This window comes from Lagopus leucura, unplaced genomic scaffold (assembly GCF_019238085.1).
Source record: "Lagopus leucura isolate 7727_CA_CO unplaced genomic scaffold, USGS_WTPT01 Super-Scaffold_100004, whole genome shotgun sequence".
NCBI lineage: Eukaryota > Metazoa > Chordata > Aves > Galliformes > Phasianidae > Lagopus > Lagopus leucura.
Genome location: NW_024962264.1, coordinates 61796746 through 61819503, shown reverse-complemented (window position 1 = coordinate 61819503; position 22758 = coordinate 61796746). Strand labels below are relative to the sequence as shown.

Genomic DNA, 22758 nt, shown 5'->3' with positions numbered 1-22758 from the left:
TGGATATTGTAGGCACGTTCCTCTATTGAAGTTGCATAAAATGCTTCTCCCAAAAGTTATCTAAAATATGGAATGAAAGAAGAGGTTTAGGAAATGATCCAGAATGTGTTCTATGTCTCTCTCTATCTATAATTGTTTAGAATTAAGTATACGTTAAGTATCTTTTATAAAATGGATTTATATGTGGTTGAAACTAGAGGTGTGTATTCCAGAATTGACGTTCTAGCTGAGACTGTTGTAGCTAAGTATTGTATTTCAATTGAGCCTCTCATACATCATCTTTGGAGTATTATTTTTAAGAGTGGAGGCTTAATTGTGTGTTAGAGTATATGCTATGTTTTGCTCTGAGCTTCAGCTGGGTGACACCTAATGGAACCTAACTGGAAGCTACCTTGCCCCATGCACATGCTTAAGAGCGTCAGAATTCACCCTTTACAGCACAAGCAAATGTTTTAGAGTGATAGTGACATGGAAGATGCTATGGCAGTGTTTCAGTGTAAGGGAGTATCTTACTATTGGAAACTTGTAGCTGAGTCTAATGGAACTGGAACTGGAAACCAAGTTACTTATTCTGGTGTGGTGCTACTGCAAAGCTTCCCTAAGAGTTGTGTTTCTTCTTACAGAACTGATCACAGCAGCACTAGAAAGAGTCGAGTATCCTATCAATGATGGTCATTTGTAACCAGAAAGTGAGATATTTTTGAAATTTCATATATGTATTTAAAGAAACAGGCTATACTGTCTGTTTTGAATTGTTTTAAATTCAGTAATACGTTGCATTCGGTCTTGTTAATTTCTTCCTTTACGTTTTTGGATGTTGGTTGGATTGTTCATGCTGTAAGAAGCTCTGGGCTATCGTAACCAGCAACTGCACAACCCCAAGTACTGCTGTGGGCAGGTGGGCTGTACTTGGTGTGCTGGGGCACGTGGGGCTTAAAGGGCTGCTGTCCATGGCTGCCCGGCTGTGATGGGATCTGCTGTAGCCCTGGCTGCCTTGTATTCAGCTAAATAATTCAGAAGCCATTTTACCATTTTCTTGTTTCCTTTCCCAAAGTTTATATTGTTTATATCTGTCAAGTGTAGCAATGATTAAATCTTACATTTGAGAGCTGTCATAATTTTCATAACATATTTTGCTGGACTTTTCTTATATCGTTTCTTCAATAGATATTCTATTCATAGCGGACTGTAAGTTGCCACTCTGTAGAGCAGGTTGGCCCATCAGCTTTGTAGTTCAGTGCTCCAGTTGATTGCATTTTACAGGTATCTGTGCTTGATTTGTTGCTTGAGGTTTTCCCTTTTCTCTCTTTCCCCCTCAGTGATTTAAACATTCAAAAGAAAAGGTATATAAAAGTGAGCTTTGTCAAGAGCTCAGAAGTTGATTGAATAGCCAGCTTTTGTACTTCTGTGTAGCCCCAAAAAAGGCAAATGTATTTTGATCAATTTTTATTAAGGTTCAGGTAAATTAGATAGTTCAAGTGGTGTTGTAACTTCAGGTTAAGAAAGCAGATATTTTTATAAGCTCAAAATACTTATTTTAAGAAAAAGAGTCTTTGGACAGTCCAGGAGCACACTTATTCCTCTAAATGCAATTCAGTCTTTCTTTATTTTAAATGGAGGTGCAATCTCTGCCTTGAAGAGCTTATGCTCTGCTTGCTCCCTAATAAAAGGAGATACAAGATAGCAGATGAAACTATTAGGATTGGTTTTAGGTGGTATGGTTGAGTTAACTTGCTAATTTAGAAGGGGAATCTATTGCAACTAAAAGTTTGAAGCGTTCTAGTTAGATTCATTTAAAACAAGCTTAATGGTTGCATAACATTCACATTAATAGCTCTTTCTTAGCGTCTTCTCATGATCAGTTGAGGCATTTTTCTGCTAATAGATGTGAGGCCACAGGCATGCCTATTAGCTGGTGGCTCAGATCATGTAATGCCGCTCCTGGGAAGCGTGAGCCTGCGTGTGCTCATGACCTTGACGTATTTCCAATCCCCGATGGCTCCATTTCTCTCCCACCTTCTGCACCTGCTGTATCATGGTCAATTGATAACGAGAATAATTGGTTGTGAGCTGTGAAATGAAACGTGGGGAAAGCGTGTCCAAAAAAAATTGCATCTGGGCAGTGGTGCCTAATCAGTTACTGGTGGAGTGTCCTACTATGGCTTTGTTATGAAGGCAGTGGGTTTTTTGTCTTTGTTGCTACGTTGGTTACAAAGTGATTGAGAGATTAAAAAAATAGTTTTGACTGTTTAAAAAAAAAAAAAAAAAAAAAAAGTAACTCCATTTCCCCTCTCAACTTTTGCTTTCTGACTGTAAGTGAAACCCAGTTGATTTAGGTCAGAATTTGACCAGCATGAGAAGTTCCTCTTGAAATGGGTGCATATTGGTGACGGTATTCAGGGTTCAGTTCAGTCTTGCATTTTTTAATTGATCCAAAATAGTACCTGAAGTTTCATGTTTTGTATTTAATCTTGGATATTTTTTGTTACTGCATTTATCCTTTTGTAGTGGTGTCCCACTGTGAGGGGAGTCCTCAGATCCCTTCTTGTCTCCAGTTCCTGTATGGAAGGGATTATTGCTCTTCCCTGGGGTTGTTGAGTGTGTGTGGAATTTCACTTTGGTGGCACTTGGTGCCTAAATGGGTAATGTTTACTCCCTGGTGTGTATTCAGCAAGGGTGGTCCTTAAGAAATACAGATTTGCAGCAGTTGTGTTGTTAAGAAGTTATTAGGAGAAATAACTGGAAATCATCTTGCATTGCTTAGGATATACAGGGCTTCTTGTGTGTGCCAGGCAGGGCTCTGGTACATGGATCCTGGTAATCAGAGAAGATGTTTTACTTGTTGGGGCTTCTTCAGTGTAGGGAAAAGAGGCCATTTGTTATCTCTTATTTGAGTTATGAAAACTGTGCCTACACTTTCCTTTCTTGCGGTGATTTTTTATTTTAGTGGTGACCAAGGTAGCTTTGAACAGCTCTGTTTTGAGGAGGGGCGGTCTGTATGTGAAAACTTCATAGGATATTTAAAATGAAGAAATATTTGAGGTAAATGGATAGATGAGTACTGCAGTCCAATTCCTTGTCTCTGTTAATAACTTAATCTACAAGTTTCTCGTGCTGTAAATGAAGAGCACAGCTGGGAGATGACATTTATAATGCTGCCCTTAACGTTATTATGGGAACTGCCAAAATTGAGGCTTGTCAGGGGATGCAATAAAATAAATACACCATTATTTTTTTGACATGAGAGTTATTTAATTTTATATTGTTAAGATTCAAGGCAGCCTGTGACATTATTGACCTTCACCTCATAGCCCTGTGAGGAAATAAACCAGAAATAGTATGAAAGCTATGTCTGAACAGCACAGTAATTCTCCTGAAGTATATTTTCTCAGGGCAAATAATTTGGTATAGAATGTACAACTGCTCTAATGGTGCAGAGCTTAGTCTGAGCGCCACCTTAGAAAGGGGAACAAATCACTGGGGTTGCTTTTGAGTTGTTTGAGGCTGTGGAACTGGAGCTGTTTGTGTTTGGTGATAGTGTTGGAGAGAGACGTCCTTGGAGTGCAAGCTTTAGCTGTGTTCTTATATAATCAACTTAATTTCTTTTGTACAAGCCATGTAACTTAAGGAAAGTGTAGTTCTCTCCATTCTAATAGTAAGAGGGGACACTTGAGTACCTGAGAGAGAGGCACTTCAGAATCATGCTGTGGAAGAATCATCTCTCCCCACTCGTTGTTATAGAAAGTGCTAAGGGAATTTGGTACAAGCTGGGTGCCCAGAGTTGGAGAGGGTGAAAATCTCTGTAGGAGCCTGTATTGGTCCTTTGTCTCTTCAGTTATGGGTTTCTCATTAAAAATAAAATAGAATTGGAGCTCAGAAGGGTTGAGAACTCACTCTCATCTTAATCTAGGCTGTTTTTTAAAACTGAAAAAAAAACCCACGAAAAACCAACCTTTGTTCACTTTTAAGAAGTAAGAAAGGAGTTCACTGGTCTGTGAGCTGTGAACAGATGGAGGATGTGATCAGCTGTTGGGGCAGTGTTTGCTGCTCTAAATAGCTCTTGCTTGTCTTCTCCAGGGAAAAGGTACCAGGCTGGGTAGGTGTGTCTGGTTGGCAGCCCAGGGGACTTTGCTGTTCTAGATCTAAATCTTGAGATACCCATCTTTATTCTTCTAGATGCTAATTATGCCTATGCTATCCAAAGTGTTGGTTAAATGATGCCTTGCAGCACAATGTCAGTTATGTCAGCATTTACGCGTAAGTCAGTTGTTGCTCATTTTGGAAATTAGAGCTTCTCTGCTTAAAAATTAAAGCAGAATCAAACAGTGTAGAGACAGCAGTTGGTTTATTTCCCAGATCTGTGCATGTGCTGAAAAGGTAAGTTTTCTAAATACAATGTATAAAATCATGCAACTCTGCTGATTGGTATTGGTTTACTAAACACTAGTTGATATATTCCCCATAGTAAATAAGTACAATACTCGTCCTGTGAGTCTGTAAAGGGCTCCACGGACCCATAGCAATGTGTAGCTTCTTAATTAGGAATGTAAACACTGCCAGCTTAAGTCTGCACTAGGGCTTTTAGCGCTTAGACTTCTGTGGACAGCAGTGAAATAATTGAGAGATGTTTTTGTTTACTTTTCTTTTTCCTCTACCCCTTAAGGTATGCTAACTCACCTTTTTTGGAAATCTGCACAATAGGTAACCACTGAAATTATTCCCCAGGCAGAGTATTGGAGACTAAAGGATGGAGTAGTAGGCGTGTTCCTCTATGGAAGCCTTAAGATGCTGGCAGTGGTGGGAATCCCATTTAGCTAATAATACTCAGCTCTTGGGGACAAAAACAGATGTGGCACATTGTGTTAGGAGCATCCATTTCGTGAGGTGGCTTTCATGTAAAATTGGCCACTCGAGGTAAGAAATGGTCTGGATTTGTGGTAGGTTCATCTGTCTCTCAGGTGGACTTGGCACAGGTTTGCAATAGCATGGCTGTCTAGCTGGCGTGGAATAGCCCTAAATGATCTTCTTATACTGCCATTACCACCACTAACAACTGTTTAGGAGTTGTGAACCTGAGTACATATCAAAGAGACCAAGTTCTGACCAAGACCCAGAAACAGCATCTTGATGCAATTTGTGTATGGCAGAATATTCCCATCTCAGGGATTGGTGTTGGGTTTTGTTGGCATACTGCTTATCCCCATCTGTCAGAAGAAATGGGTGGCAATTATGGGTCTGGTAAGTTAAAGGAAGTACAAGTCTGTTTTGTGGTTGAATGAGGAAGGAAAGAATAAGACTAAAATGCTATTTCATTTTCTCCTGTGTGCCGTGGGAGAAAAGTTCGTTTGGATGAGGAGAAAGAACTCTAAAAGAGCAAACATTATTGATGTTACATGAAAAGAAGCTTAGCCTTTTGAGATACATGAATGAGTCGAGGAAGGAAGGACTCTCAAACATCAGCTGGGCACGACTTTATGTAACCCACTTCTATTGAACTTGACTAATAAGGTTTTTTTAAATGTATCCCTAATGACAAACACTCAAAACCTACGAAGGACATGACCAAAACTTAATTATATTGACATTGTAAAGTGACACAAAGAAGGCAGCCTGTTGTATCCCAGTTATGGAGGAAGTCCATTAATGCAAGCCGCGAGTCTTCAAAATATGCTTTTCTTTTTTAATTAAAACATACCTTGTTTGTAGCACTGGAATTTGGAGAGTGCATTAAAAGTAATGTACGTGTAATGTTTTTCAGAGTGCTGTGAGGCTTTACCTTGACTCCTGTTCTGCCTGAAGCTTTGTACTGTCAGGCTGTCAGTGGCAGCTCCTCACAAACAAAAGAAGCAGCTTTAAGCAGAGGTGCCAGACTTGAACGCACGCTGCCACCCGCTTCTTGTCTTTGATGCTTCTTTCAAAGAGAAGCAGTGCACACAGCTGCGTGTTGATGCCGTTGGTGTTGGTGTGCTGTCTGTGGTCATTGCAAACTTTCTGCTTTCTTCTGTATTTTGGGACTAAAGTAGTTTTGCTTTTTCTTCCTGCATACAGGAATGGTAGCAGTAGCTCTCAGGGCAGAACTCTTTCAAGGCTGTGAGGGTGGTGCTAAGGCTGAGTTGTACACAAACGTTCTCAGCTATTTTTTAGCATTATGTGGTAGCTGTTTTTTTTTTTTTTTGTTTTGTTTTTTTGTTTTTTTTTGTTTTTTTGTTTTTTTGTTTTTTTGTTTTTTGTTTTTTTGATTATTTCTCCCTTTGGCCTAGTTGCAGCAAACTAACAGTAATTTTAGAAATACTTGGAATGAATGGAGTTACCATAGCAAACTTTGGTTCGGATGTGACTGACAAAAAGTTAGGGAACCTCTTTCAAGTTCTGTAACCTTATCACAGAAGCACCCATTAGTTGGCTGCTTCACACTTGTTGTAGGGAGTGTTCCACAAAGTATGCGTTTGGATAATCCTAATGCTGATGTGAGCACAGAGGCTTTCACGGCCAGATGCATGAGTGAGACTGCCTGCATGCTCATGTGTGTGCATGTAGGTATCTCAGCTCTTTAAATATGGCATTTTTGAACGTGGATTGATGATGTTGCTCTCAGTGTGTAGTTGTGAACCAGTGTTTGTGTGCATGTAAAATTTTTGCGTTAGGAGAACATGTATGTATTTGAGTGTGAAGGCTGCTCATAGTCCTAAGTAAATGTTTGAAGACATTTTCTTTTAATACTGAGTTGCATAGTGAAGTCGGTCATTTGGGAGCGCGAGTGTGCCTGAAAAAGCAGATCAGAGCCGCAGTACAATTTTGCCAGCCTTTACTGTTTAATTGGTGTGGAGTTAATGACCAAAAGATTTCTTAATTGCAGTAATGCTTCCAGGCTGCTTATCTTCAATAAGCCGCTACCACAACAGATGGCAGGTTAGTGGTTTAGCTGAGGTTGACTGGAAGTTTTTCACCACTTGATTGGCCATAACTTATGTGTGTGACTGTAGAAAGTACATAGTTGAGAACAGAATCTTCGTTGGTACAGATATCAGATGAATTTTGTGGTGGCTTTTTTATTTTTTTTTTGTCACTCAGCCAAAGATGGGAAGCTTCTGTGCTGTCAGAAGGAACTTCATCCGTGTGATCATCTGTATTGCATCTTTGCTTCTTTTTCCTGGCTATTCCCATGATTCTTCTCCACTGACTGTGATTCTGCGCTCCATGTCACAGGCTCTGTGGGGGATTGTACTGGTATGTGCTGTGATTTGAGGCAGCTCGGAGCAGTGGGCTGAGGCTGATGGGGCTTTCTGTTAGTGCTGTGCTGGCTGAGAGGCTGAAATGCAGGAGGAGGAGTGGACAAACTAAAGCTTTCGTGATGTATAGGTACACATTACTTCGGACAAACAGAACCACAACAACCTACATTTTCAATGTAAAAAGGTAATTTATTTCTATCCTGGAAGCTACCATTCTTATACACTTTTCTCTCCTAGCTTGAATTTTGAAACCTTTAGTAGGAGAGGCAGGAACTTTGTACTGAGGAACGCTGCATTGTAATGAAGTTAAATATTAATTGATATCTAATGTTTTAGGAAGGGCTGTTGCTGGCCACCCAACGTACTGACTGGTTTTGAGAGTTATGGGCGAAATCATGGCCTTAATGGTGCATATTTTGAATACTATGTCTGTTGCATTTCTTTAAACCTGACTGGTACATGTTTTACAATGAAAATGAATGGGATTAATCTTTTGTGGATGTTTCAAGTTATTCTGGGACTATATTTCCATTTATTTATTTTCATTTTACACTATTACTTATAACTGTTCCATGTCCACGCTTTACCATTTGAACTTCATGGCAGCTAAATAGGCAGCCCTGCTGCTGGTCCGGAGTAGCTGCTTTCTCTGAAAATGCTTTGCTACAATCTTACCCAAATGCTTGTCTTCCGTGTGACTCGGTAATAAAGATACTGTTGCTGAATAGTTGGGAGGTGCAGTGGTTCGTGGGTGTGGGTCTTGGAGGCTTTCTTTTTAAGGAGCCCTTCAGAATCTGATGTTTTGTTCTTGTGAGGTATTTGTATATTGCGACAGAATTCCCTTCAAGTTCCTTTTTCATAATCCAAGCTTATTAGACTCCCAGTAACTCTCAGTGGGAGCTCAGGCTGCTGGATAGGCTTTTGCTTCCTTCTGCATTTTAAAAACTATCTTCCTTCTTTCATACCAGGCCTAGATGTAATGTTCCAGAATCTATCTGTGCTGTAAGATCTTAATTTCGAGTTTCATTCTCTCTTATCTCAATCATTTCTCCCTCTCCTGGCCAATGGAGGCAGCATTGGTTACACTTGTCAGCTGTCTGCTCTCACAATGACCTTATTGATGGAGACACCACAACCTCACCATGCAGCTTATTTTCATCCTGAAATGCTTTACTGTTAGTTTTCTGCTGTATGATCTGACTCTCCTTGCTGCAATTCAACTACTTCATTGCTTGTTCTGTTTGAGAACTGACTGTTCCTCCCTGCAGTAAGCTGGGTGTCCCTGCTTCCTACAACCCTTCATGACAGGTAATATTGCATGGATGTCATATTTGTTCTCTTGTAGTGTTTCTCCATGCTGTTCGTGTCTGCCTTGAAGAACTGTGCTCAGGATGAGTTGCAATTCTCCATCTAAGACTTTCTGGAGCAGTATTAGGTGGAAGGATTATGTCATGTGTCACATAGGCTAATGCTACAATGGGACATATAGCTTTTTTCCAAGTCTGACCTTGCTAACTCTCATGCATATATCTATTTGGAAATTCACAGCACTTCTATCCAGATCTTGATTTTTGTCTATTAAACAGTTTCCTGAGTAAGGCTGTCAAAAACTTGATTAATCAAGTCAGTCATGACACTTTTTTTTTCCCCCCTTGGGCAAGTCTATCATAGAAAAAAAGATGTACTGATTTGACAATGCTTGCTTTTGACAAAACCAGAGTGGTGTTCCTCTTCTCAAAATCATCAAAGTGTTCAACAGTAATAGGTTCAGTATACTTACCTGACTTTTCTGGGAACTGTAGCAAGTCAGAGTTGTTCCCCAGGTGTTTGTCCTTCTTACTCCTTCTTTTTAGTTAGTTAGTTGGTTTGTTCCTTTTAAAGAAAGGGTCTTCGTTCACCTTAATCTAAACTTCTGGTATCTTGGGCATCCTCTGAGTTTTTGAAGATGGTGTTATTGATTTCAAGATGACTTGAAGGGCTTCTTGAGCAACTCGGTGGAATGTTATCAGATGAAGCCAACTTCAGGAGGAAAAAAGCAAAAACAAAAAAGCCACGTGATATGGCTGTTCCCATAGGCTGACTCTGAGTGGACATTTTTCCTCATTTGTTGGTACTGATTGTGCGAGTCTTGCACTCACTGCAGTCCTCCTTCTGTAGTGAGGACCTATTCTTCCTAATATGTTTTTTCCTCTTCAGTAATGGACAGATTCTTTCTCATTATTACTAATGTACTCAGCATAGCGGCCTCAAACTGAGAATTATTTCATTTTGTGCCTTCAGCCTTTTTTGATTTGTCCCCTCCATCCTCTTGCTTGTTATGTGTGTTATTCATTTTCTCTGTGCTTTTTCTGAGTCATTATTCACTTGCTCTGTTTTCTGTTCTCTTGTTGTGCTTGGTTGTCTTGACTTTGTATCTTTTATGCTGTTTGAGACTTAGCTCTTCCCTGCCTTAGACTTATCTTCTGAGTTCTCATTTAATGATATTAAATCTGTCTGAGTTTGTCTCTTGCTGTTCTCTTCAATAACCATTGACTTTATTGTTGCTTCTAATGAAACCGTCTCTCGGTGTTCACTGTCAACCACTTCTTTCTTGCTGTCTGCAGCTAAAGGGAGACTCTCTGGTTGCTGTATATGTTTTAAAACAAAAAGTCAGCAAGTTCTTCAACTTCTGGTGGAGTTCTGTGTTCTGTTTCCAGCAGGTGCTTAAGTTCTTACTTCCTTGTGAGAAGAGGTCCTGTGCCTTTCTTCACTCTGCCTTGTGCTCAGGAGAGGTATCACCCACTCATGCACAGTTTGGGATGGTGTGCAGTACACTTGCAGCTTGGTAGTGCTCGTGTGCTTTGTGATGTTTATATCCTTTAGCTAAAAGACTTAGCATACCTGGGCTTTTGGAAATAGTTTGTTTGCTATTTGTTTCTTCTGTGAATGAACTGTATCCTCTTTCTGTTAGCCTTCCAGCTGGAAATAGACCTTGAGGCAGTAGATCATAGTCCTGACCATGTGCAAAGAATTGTCTCCTTTTCTCATCACACAGCAGTGTGCACATTGGTAACACTTGTGGGTTGGTTGCTTGTTTCACATTAACTTGGTGTGAATAATTACATTCTCTAACTTCTTTGGTCTTTTATTGGGTTTTCATTGCTTATCTAGAAACACTTGTGTTTTGCTTGTGTAAAGAAGAAACTTCTTTACTGAAGTTAGCAAACAGGACAGGCTTCTTTTATGTCTTAATTCCTTGAAATCTTTCTCATTCTTGCTTTTCAGCCTGCGAAGCCTCATCATAGGATCAGAGTAAGCAGTTTTTTTTTTTTTCTGGTACCACATCCAAACATGTGGGATTGGGGTTGTCTGCATGATTAATTAGTTCATGTCTGAGTTGTGATATGAAGGCTGGTTGGGAACTTTCAACTTCAGCCTCTGCTTTCTGCAGGGTTGTGTAACTGCTTACCTGTTTCCGATCTGTGTTAGCAGTGTGACCAGTACCTGCATGAACAAGCAATCAGGAGCAGTAGCTGATGTGACGAGAGAGCACTGAACAGACACTGTGAAGAAAGTACGTATCTGCTTCTCTTAGGAGCTGCTGCAGTGAGTTACTTGGGGCTGAAGGAGGGCAGACAACAGCTAGAAGAGTGAAAGGTGAAGCACACCAGATGTTATGTTTCAGTAGTGTATTTCACTTGGCTATGAGAAAATTAATAAATGGTATAATGTATGAATGTACAGTGGACAGCTTGAGCTGGGCAATTTTGGGATAATGAGGTGCAAAGATAAATAGTCTGATATGGATGCTAGCTCAACTTGCAGTTCATTAGCTCTGTGTTCCAAGTAAGGCCTCTAACTGGTTGTTACAATTCCCGTGTTAACACTTAGTTGCTGTGTCTTCTGTAATTCTGATGATTGTTGTTAAGTCTGGCTATTATTCCAGGGCTCTGCATCTTACTGATGCTCATCTTGCAGAATTAAAGGCACCAAGTACTAGAGAACTTTCTCTGTCTTAATTGCCTGTTCCTGTCCAAATACAGCATGTGCCATTTACCTCACAACTTCATTTCTCTGTTGTGGGGGAAAAGAAACATAACTGGTTTCAAATATTGTATTTCATTGTACCTTCTGAAAATGCTGTTTCTTATGCAAGGCTTTCCTTCATGTCTCAGAAGATCTTGCTGCCAAGAGTGAGTGTGGTTAACCCTTTACGAGTGTGCCTGATTAATCAGAGAAGGCCAGTATCTTATAACACAGTTCCTATTCTAGGTTGTGTCTGCAGTTGTATCTCTGAAGCTATCTGGTCAAGTAATTAATTCCTAAATCTTTGTCCTTAGTATCTTAAACTTGCATTTGACTAAATACAACTTAGTTTTTGGAGGAAAAGGCTGATGTTCTCAGAGGTTTTTGTTTTGCATCAGTCCTCTTAGTTTCATGTATTTTTGTTTGGGATTGAAGTATGAACAGCAGGTTAAAATCTGATAACTGTCCTAGGGGGGAAAAAAAGGCATATGCATGGTTGGTTCTTGCCAGCTCTGGTTGAGAGAATTCTGTGGTGCTTTAACTACCTGCTCAGAACACTTCTGGCTGTTACACTGGGGGGTGAGCAAGTGCTTGAATCATCATTATTGGCTTTTGATATTTCTTTAGCATATGCTGCTGTGTATCTACTATGAAACTGTAGGACATTGTTCTACGAGAGGGAAAGCAGAACCTGAGAGGAGGTGGAATGGCTCTGTTGGCTATTAAGTTCTGTTATTCTGTATTCCTGCTGCCATTTCACTTGTGAACTATGGAACTGCAGTTAACGCTTGCAGGGAACTCTTAAGACACAACTAATTAGTGTATTTTAATGAGTAAACGACATGATTCTCCTCCTTTTCCTCCCATCGTGGCTTACTGTTAAATTTGATTGTATTTCATACTTTATCTTTCCAATTGTCAATACTTTTGCAAAACTTAAGATAGTGAGCATTTTTGAGGGTTGTGAGGCAGCACTGATACTTTCCAATGTCTCAAAATGCAGCGCAGTGCATCCTGGAATCGCGTTTCCTTTTAGCAGCCTTTGGGATGAGCTCAAACCGTTAGTATAGGCAAATCCTTTTGCCCATTCACTTCCAAATCTTGGTAGAGAATTCATCTCAGAGTGTTTGGTTGCAAATACAGCAGGAGATGCTTGAAATCTTCTGAGTTATTTAATGCTCTTTTAAGATGAGAAATGTTTTGATTGGAGGGAGCTAGTGACTGAAAAACTTTGACAAGTGGATGTGTGAAGTGTAAGAGATGATAGGAAGAACTTAAGATGAAAGAAAGACAAAGTTATCAGTACAAATGGTAAAGTACGAACATATACAGTCATAGTATTAAAAATAAAATGAATGAAAACAACAACTAACCTATTTCTAATACTTGCTTTTCAGTTTCCATGCAGTATCCCAGATGGATGCAATACAGAATTTGGAGAAGATAATGGTATTAATTGCTGCTGGCTTTAATTGATAGAATGTTCTTACTCAGCCAAGTAATTGATAGCACACAGGCATACTGTAGTTTCTTGGCTGCACAGCTTAAGAGCTGAGAGCCTCATCCTGGCACTTGTTGGGTTTGGTTGGAAAAGGCATTTTTTTTAAGTTAGGAAAAGAACTAAGATATAATCACAAACTGGATGAGTGCAACCTTATGACTTATGTCATGGTTTGTGGCCTTCTGGTTTGTATGGCATTTCTACTTCAAAACACAGGGTTTTGATTCTTCTTGTCACTGCAAAGGAGCAGTGAATGTGAAGACATCGCATCATTTTGTTCACGTAAGCACTAATATTTCTATGCTAAATTCCATTTTCACTTGTTCTTTCTCATTAAACTTAAGCATAGATTTTTATGACCAAGATTAATGTTTTGTTTTTGTTGTGGAAGTGAGGTTTTTCTTCGGGTTGTGATGCTGTGGGAAAATGGCTCATAGGTTGAGGCTGTCCAATTGCACGGAGTGACGCTGTTGTTTAAAAAGGGAAACTTGACAGTTGGATAAAACTACTTACTGTTGTCCCCCAAGGGCAATATCTCTCATCTGTTGCAGTGCAGTATGAATTTCACTATGGTAGATAATATTTCACTAGTATGTGTTTATGGTTTTAAACGTGGTATCAGTTATCATTCTGAGACTTTAAGCTCTCTTGTGAGCTGAGGCGGATGGCTTTGGGCTCAAAGGAAGGGGAAGACAAGATCAGACCTGCAAGCAGGAGGTGTTTCTCATAGCATCCAGGAGCTCTTGCTTTCTCCTGCGGCAATCCTTCCCTTCTGAAAGGCAATTAACCATTAACCACAGGAGGCTTGGGGCAGCACTGCTCACCGTGCCATTAATAGCCGTTGCTTGGAAGCCTGCATCCTCCTGTGGGAAGGACATGAGCTGGGGCAGGGGCAGGAGGGCTGTGTCTTCTCTATAGCCTTTATCTTTTGGTCCTGGAAAGCTGTTGGTTATTAATTACTGTTGCAGCTGTAAAAGGGTATGTGCCTGGTGGGTTCAGGGAACTGTAGTAGTGCTGTGAACCTGTGTTTCTATTGCCTTGGAAGAAAACATGAAATTTTATCAGTGAAGTTTCTAAAGAGCATAGTGTCTAGGGTTAAAAAAAAAAAAAAAAAAAAAAAAAAAGAATAGTAAAAAGCTCTCAGATGGTACAGGATGAACAGACAGTTTTGATGCAAGTGTGGGCATGTGTCATGTAACCTACCTAGACAGACAGACCTTTGTGCTTGCAGTGCTGAAGGCACCTATGTGCAGATAGATGCACAGAATTTATTACTTCATCAAGTAGCCTGGGCCTTGAGTCTGTGACTCATCACAGTATCCAGAGGAGGATGGTTATTTTGTATCTGGCTGTGAATTCTTCCTGAATACCAGCTCTTCTGATTGCTGGCTGGGAAGGATTGCGGTGGTGCTCCTGACTTCCAAGGGCCTGCTTTCTAACTTTGTAGCTTCTCTGAAGGAATAAACAGTTCATCAGATGGCAGTGTCTGAATACATAAAGAAAGAAAAAGAAGTGATGGAGAATAAACAATAAAATTTGGTAGTTCTTTTGAGCCTGCACGAATTCTAGTTCATATCATTTACTTCTTGCAATCCTGAAATAGGGTTTTTGCTAGGTCATGTCTTTTGAGAAAGCCTCCAAGCAGGAATTAATTCAGGAAGATCCTTGGCCTTTGTTAGACAAATTTCACATGGTAGGCAGTACTTAAATATTTTTAAGTACAACTTATGTGGGCTTGCTTGTATTGGTGGAATTCAGCTTAGATTGTCTACAGATTTAGGCAGCACGTCAAGTAGGATCTGGACACTTGATTCGACAGTGCAGCTGTGTACTTAGTTTGTGTGTTTGGTTTTTTTTTTTCCTTAGGACAGTATTTGATAGTCATTAGTTGTCACATCAGACTTCAGAAAAAGAGAAGGTTATTGCTGTGCTTGACATGAGAATGAATAATACCCATCTATAAGTTTCAGAGAGTTAGTAGTTCAAGTCTGCATCACTGAGATTAGTTTCCAAGGAATACGTTTCTACTTGTTTAACAAAATGAAAACAAATGTAAAATTCCAGTATAATCTTTTTAAATTTCCAGTTTAAAAGCTAAATGATGGCTGGTCATGATATTATGCAAGTCTGATCTATATCCAAGTACCTTTAAAATTCTTCTTTTTGAATGCTTCTTATTCTTGTAGATAGCATGGCTTTTTTTCTGTATGCTAACATTTTCCTATTGTTGGCACTACAACTCATGAGCTTCCTAACAAGTGCTCATTTCCTGAAGGATGTAATTCAGATTGATTCAGCTAAAAGAGAAATTGAGAGTGCAGGAGGAAGAACTCTAAAATACAGACATGGCTCCTTTGAAGCTCTGTACAAGATAGGGACATCAGCATTCCTGTGAAAGTACAGCTTCAATGTTGCCTGTTGTAGATACTGTTTAAGAGGGGGAGGGAAAAAGGAAACCACCAGTCTTTCCTAGAACACTTCCAGTGTTCTTGCAGCGTAGCTCATGCCATGTAAGATGGCTGTTTCTGAGCATATCGTTTTGTCAAGGTTTGATGGATTTGTGGTTTGTGAGTTTAAGAGGCTGCTGAGAGTTCAGTCTGTTCTGATTACTGTGTTTAGAAATGTTATATCTTGACTCTGACTACCTGAAGGAAAAAAATACATCTGGTTAATAAACAATTCTGTGTACGTTCACAGGAAGTGTTTTTCACAGGACCTGCATTCTTAAAGGACTTAAAGTTGCGAGGTTTTTTTAAAGCTATTCTGCTTTGTTCAATGCAGTATTTCCTTCCTGCTGTATTTCTGAACTTGTTTTTCTTGTATGTCTCTAAGTCATCTTAAAAGCAAAACAAAACTTTGGTTATGTGTATTTTTTACAGTGACTTTTTTTTAATCTGTGTATTTGATCTGTCAGTTGCTAGCAGTGCATGGCTGGCAGTTTTCCAAGCAATGGAGAAACAAATGTCTTTAACATTCCCAAACTATGAATCTTTATGCTGTATGCTGAACACTGTGGGTGTCTACAGGTTGGCTTCTACCTCCCTCCAGCCCAATCTGGCCAGGTAACTAAGGGCTGAGTTTTAGCAGGAGGTAAGGAGGTCTCCTCGTTTTGGTTTTGGATAGCCCTGCAAGGCAAACTCCAACCTCTGCATTAACTTTTCTGCTAACTCAGAGAGTATTGGTCTCTCTGAACAAATCCAATGTATGCCTAGTAATTCAATTTTTTTTCTTTAATATTTTCTCTCTTAGGCTGAACCTCTGCAGTGATAAATGCTTCAGTTGGAAAAAGTATTTCCTTTGTAATTATTTCAGCTTGTTGAAAAGTCTCTTAAATTTTTTCGCCTAATGTTGAACGCCCTAAGGAACCACTATTGGAAAAGAAGCACAAATTGTATCTTGGGGATGGGAGAAGGACGCCACTTTGCAGGCATTTTCAGTCGTTCATGTTTCATGATCTATATGCAAGGTAGATCAAGTTTTCTTCATAAATCTGCCTCAGTTTGTCAGCTCGTTTGACCTCTTTTATCATTGACACAAGTTTATTTTAGGTGTATTATTTACAGAGCCATGGAGTTAGTATTGTTTACATAAATCCCAGTGACAGGTTTTTAGTAATAGGACTTGTCAAAGGGAAGCCTTCAAAGAACCTGTCTTGCAAGCTAGTCCAATTCTGTAATTCTAATGGATAGGTGAAGCACTGCAAGGCCAGCTGATGTTATGGCATCAGCTAAACAAAAATTGCAGTAGGAATGTCACCAAACTGAAGTCTTGCGGAGTTGATAGCATACAAATAATTTGCATTTGTGAGGAAATTTTAAACAAAAAAAACCTATTATATTGGCTAAAAATAAGTTTACCTGGGATCACACCAACTCTGTTTTGGTGGGAACGTAAGTTAAACTGGATAAAAGTCACTTTGCTTATAGATATTTTTAATGGAGGTGCTTGCATAGTGAGTACCTGATTTTTGGTGAATGTGTGTTTATGTGTTGTCAGGTATATTTCAGACATTTAATAGATTTGCTTTGATATCTTATTCCTAACATGTTAAAATGATACCATGCTTTACCTTCCAGAGAGTGAAATGAGTGACCTACTTGGCAACTGCCTTGTTAGCTTCTGGAACTGAGTGTTTGGTTTTGTAACTGAGAGCAATACTTGAGCTATCTGCTCAGCGTTCTTCTGTCTTCTGCTTGTCTGTACAGACAAAACAAGTGCAAATTCTCTCAAGTTAAATGAATCATCTTTTTGTGGTGCTAACATTGCCTCTCTTCCTCCTTTCCCATTAGAGCTGATTTCCCCTGCTTAGTGCTTGGGTACATAATTGCCAGTGGCTAAGCAGGATGCAGGGATCGTACTGCAGCTGGCTGGTGTGCTTTGCAGTCACAAGGTGTCCAGCCTGCTGCAGCCACCTGTCTGTTCACAGCATCTTAAATCACCATTAGTGCCATACTGCTGGTTGTCATGGCTGGATGATGCATCTTGCAGCTAATGTGCTCTTCTGCCACAAACCTCGTTGTGATTCCTCTTGTTCCCCAAACGTCCTCTGTGACCTCGAAGGGTTTGTACAATTCTCTTGTGCTTCTCCTTGGCTGCTGATGGAGCTTTGGCGATTTCTACTTGAGATCAGCGTGGTGAGATGAAATGTTTGAGCTCTCTGACACGCTATGATATTAATGATTTCTGTTAAGTACTATAGCTGTTAAATGTAAATGTGCTGTATGTTGGGCCCTAGCATAGGTATGGATTAACTGGACACATTAGCTGTATTGATGTGGAGAGCTTTCTGCCATCTGGAACCGGTGCCAGATTTCTCACTAATGCGCTTGGCAGCTGTTCAACTTCTGGCAATTTCTGTTTCTCCCACTGCTTAATTATTTCAGAGCTAAGAGGTAGTTTATCTGTATTTGAGAATAACATCGAGGTTCGGTGTTTCAAATTTTGGGGTATAACAAGAGTCTTCAAGGCCTTATAACTTTCCTTGGAATGCTTATTTCTCCCCAAGCTTCATTAATTGAGGTGGATTCATTGTAAAATTGCAAGTAGTCCAGTAGCTGTTGAAGGAATGTGAAGGGGCTGATGTGTCTCACTGACTGATTTATGGTTACGTTTTTCTTAATTAGAAGTTTTTCAATCTCAACAGTTTGATCTGTGCTAGAATAAACCTCGGAAAGGATCACGTAGGATGCTGTGAGTTTGTGCTCTAAATACCATGCTTGGTAAAATGGATTAGTGGTCAGCACAATTAATCAAGTGGCTGAGTTGATACAGATACTTGAATTTTGATTCTCACCACCTTATCTTGCTTTCTCTGGTTTCTATTTGTAATTCTGAAATCCTTTGTGGGAACAAAGATTATCTTTTGTGGAAAACCTTCCCAGCATTCCTTCTTGGTGCCTTTCAGCTGGTGACTCCTGCAGCTCCTCAGAAATCACTTCCTCTGCCCCCTGCAATGCTGAGGCTCTCTGGCAAGCCAGCCTGTATGAACAAGTGTCACTAAAGTGTGTAATTATCACATTCACATCAGTTGTTCTAGTATCAGTTTCCAAAGCAAAATGCTGCTACTTCTAAATCAGTGTTGGATACTATGATATTTTGTCTTTTATTCCTATAATAACCAAAACTGTTTGCAGGTGCTTATTTGTATACAACTTGCCCCCCTAAAAATGAAGCTCAGGACAGTTTCACTGCTGTGTCATGTTAAATCACGGTTATGCTTGTAGGAAGAAACCTCCAAGCTCTTCACTGTTGCCAGTCACATATTTATACCAATTTGCAAGCTACTCCTTTAAAGGCTCTTTGGAATTAAATCCAAAAGGGTTTCTTTTTGTCTAAAACAATAATAATTAACTCTGATAGCTTCCTGAGTTTCATGAGCATTGCTGTGCTAATAAACCTCAAAGTGTGTTATGCATTGCTGATTACTTTCCTGCTTGTTAATTTTGCATTCACCGTGCTCTAGTGCTAGGAAGAATATTTAATCCTCCTTAAATATTATTTTGGTATAGTTTCTTAAAAGGGCTTGACCTCTCACTGCAAAATCTCTAGTTATTTAACAAAGGAAAGCAAAATGAAAAGAAAGAAATGTAGATATCTACTTTCTGTTACAAAAACTTTGCAGTCAAGGGCTTCTTCATGGTGGGATTTCCATGACTGTGGACAGGGAGTGGTGGTCACCTCCAGGGAGGTGGATTGATGGTTTACTCTGCATGTGTGTGTGCGTGTTTGGTTTTTTTTTTTCTTTAACAGAATTGAAGACATAGGGTAACATTGGTTAGCTGCAGAGGTTATAGTCACCACTGAGAACACTAAGGTGCGATGTTTGAAATGGATTGTGAAACAAAATTTGCAGACCTTGTTGTGCCAGAGGTCTGCCCAGCACACTGTCCTGTCTGACAGTGCTTGGTACTGGAGGAGTGGAGAGAGGAATAGTAGTGTGTGCATAGAATAACCCTTCTGTGCTCTGTCCAGAGATATCATGCATCATGTTGGATTTAATCTCACACTGAACCTATATCCTGTGCACTTTTAACAATCATTCTTTGAGGTTATCTGTGCACTTGGCTTCTATGATGCCCTGTCCTTTTATCAATTGTGAGCATGGGGCGAAGATCTGATTCCAGAAAGTGAAAATTTAGGATTTCTTCTTATCTTTTGAACCCTAAGCACAAAGAAGACTTTCTGCATATCCAAAAGTCACACAGGATTTTGTCAGCTCCATTCATCTGCCAGCAGTAGCTCAGTGACAGATTGAACTGTGGCTTGAAGAGGAGCAGAACAGCTCAGCCTGGCTCTGGACAACACCCAAGGCAGAGCTCTACTGGGCTGCACGAGGGAGGTGTGCACCCAGGGGGCACCAAGGCTGCTGTCTGCAGAGTGTCTGCTGGGAGTGGGCAGTGCTGCTATGGGGAGCTGCAGTGCTGGGATGGGTGCTCCTCAGAGAGCTTGGGTACAGAGCAGCTGTGGGAAATGTTTTTGGTAGAAGTGCAGACAGGAGAGCAAGTAAAATGCATTTGATACACTGATGGCTTTCTGGAGGCTTTTCTGGGAAGTGGACGGGTGGTCAGCTGTATGTTTCTTTGCTATTGCTGTGACACTCATAGAAAGCATAAGTTCAGGTGTTTCAATAAATGCAGTTGTTCAGCTCCCTATAAAAATACAGGAATACACTGAAGTGGTACAGCATACCTTTGTTATGTTAGGGCATATAGAATGTAATGTAAACTTAATCTCTGCTCAGTGACATTGCTGTCTCCAGTCTGTGTCATTCTTAATGCTCTTGACAAAGTCAATGCTGTGTTTCCCATCTTTTTTCCTGTAGGAGAAATTTGATTAAATGCTGCATTTGGATCAGGCTGCTCAGACGTGATGGAGTCACTCTCCCTAGAGGTGTTCAAGAGACTTACAGATGTGGCACTGAGGGATGTGGTTTAGTGGATGTGGTGATGGGTTGATGTTCGGGATAGATGATCCCATTGATCTTTCCCAACCTTAAGGTTATGTGTTTCTGTGTTTTTTAAAATTTTTTTTATTTTTTTTCAGCATCACGTTGCTGATGAACTGCTGAGGGCTCCTTGCTGATGAGTTGAACTTAATTTATTATTTGCTCTGTTTTTCTTCTTTTCCTGAGTTTTCATGCGACTTTGCATCTCTTTTTTTCATGGAGTGTGACATAACCAGGCTTCCACTCCAGGAAAGCCTGGGGTGTGTTGCCAGTGCAGTAATTCACCCCTCAGCTCTGGCTTTGGTTGCGACTCGCTTTTACAGCAGATAATGACTTTGTTTGAGTGTGTGCACTCTAATTGCTCAACCGGTTCGTCAGGGTCACTCAGGTGAGCTTGGAGTGTTGGTCATGACTGGGATTCTCACTTTCTTTGTACTTTGTACTTATCCTGTGCCAGCCTGCCTATTTGCCAGAAAATTCAGGTTTTAAAGACGTGACTTATCATGGCAGCAGCTTGCTTGAGTTTGTTTGGTTTTTTCCACTGTAAACAACAATCTATAGAAAGGGCAGAAAGATATTTCTTTTTTTCAATTAACGTACAGTGAAAGTAGGTGTGCACAGTTCCAGTTTTCCTGATCCATGTCAGATTTCCTTCTATCATTTACTTGTACAAAATATCTTTTTGAAACAGGAAGTTTTACACTGACTGAAATGGATATCCAGGTCTGATATAAATATATACATGTACACACACATACATATATATCTTTTTTTTATTAAAAAAAGAGCTTTTGGTTGTCCAGATATGACAACTGTATAGTTTGTCTCTTACTTAAAATTTGTGCGCACTGAATTGTATCAGTCAGCATATGGCCCAGTAACTAGGTCTTATAAGGTCCTTCTGCCATCCTGCAGTGTCTTGAGTAGTGTGAAGAATTTGATGTTATTGGTTAACTTGGTCAAATAGGGACGTTCTTGGTACAGATTTAGGACAAGGGAAGTTTCCACAGTTCACTTTGGGAACCTAATAAATATTTTAAAAAATGTATGCCTTTTGCTCCTTTGGTAGCGGTGAAATAGGAAACACGTGTTTTCGTACTGTGGTTGTTAGTGCAACTGTTAGATCATTAGACTTCTCTAGGACTCTTGGTTGAATGTGATCTGCTTTTGCTGGCTAGTTCTTGTATTGCCCCCACCCCTCTGAGCTGTGCCTTGCTCGGAAGCAGATCTTCCACTACGTTTTTCATCAAGGCTTTCTCTGGGAGAATATCGTTCAGCTGCTCCATAGCGAACATGAAGACCACGCTCAGTGTTTCTGCCAAGACTTTAGCTTGTTTTAGCATTACCTTATGCATCTGCTGTTTGTTTACTTGAACCTCACAGGTCCTACCAGGCTCCCTACTCACCATTATTACTCATGTGCTTTAAAAAAGGTGATGGTTGTAGTTCTCACACTTTTTTCCTCTTTTCTTTAACATCTGGGTGAGAGTATCTCATTGCATTTTTTTCTGTCTGTTGTAAGCTTGCTATTGTTTCAGCCCCATTTGGATTACTTCTACAAGATTCTTCTAATATTTCCTCTAATATGCTATTCAGCCATCTCCTTCTCCTCCCTGTCATGTTATTGTTCCCTTCCTCCCCATTCCTAAGTCTTTGCTGTATTTTTTTTGTATTTTGTCTGTTTCACATAATGTTGTGAATCTTCTCATTGCCTACAGACATTTTACCCTTGATGATTCCCTCTGTTTGTTTCATCTTGTGTGGTAAAAAAACAAACAAACAAGCAACGTTCTTACTTTAAATTCCTTCATGTTTGTTCCTCTTCCAGATATTAAGATCATTACTAAATTTGGGGAGTTTCATACTAATATTTTGAATCAAATAATGCACAGTGCCTAAGATCAAGAGAAACAATACTGCTAACAAAGGAAAAGGCAACTTATTTCATAAAGCAGGCACTCCTGACATCCAATATTGTCTTGCCATTTACCAGATATTAGAAACGTCCCAATATTTTTTTCTTGTCTTTTTGTAACGTTTCTGGGTGCTCTTATGGTCACTGAGTACCAACATGTTTAAATACTACGGCTGGTGGTTTTTTGTGTGATTGCAATCTTGAGTGTAGAGAATGTAGATGTATTTTATGCGCAAGAACTTCTTTACAGTGAGGTGACGGAGCCCTGGAACAGGCTGCCCAGGGAGGTGGTGGAGTCTCCTTCTCTGGAGATGTTCAAGACCTGCCTGGATGCTGACCTGTGTGACCTGCTGTAGGGAACCTGCTTTGACAGGGGGGTTGGACTCGATGATCTCTGGAGGTCCCTTCCAACACCTGCAATTCTGTGATTCTGTGATTTTCTTAATGACAAAGTGGGGATGTGGGACAAAGTTGTCCACTAGGGCTTTCTCAGAAAAATATCTTTGGAGCTTAATTATAGTATTGTCTGATGTGTCCATCTGTTATAGAAGATGCGGAGGTTCCCAACTTAAACAGGGGAGTTGCTGTAGCTATCTTGGAACGAGTCTTCAAAGTAATATCAGACAGTTGTAGGCAGAAAAAGGGAGAGCAAAAGAGGTTA

General features: G+C 40.0%; 1 protein-coding gene across 1 annotated transcript in view; it reads left to right on the top strand.

Moving 5' to 3' along the window:
• Positions 1–22758, top strand: part of FAM193A (family with sequence similarity 193 member A) — a 71302-nt gene that overhangs the window by 2633 nt on the left and 45911 nt on the right. The gene's annotated exons all lie outside the window — the stretch shown is intronic.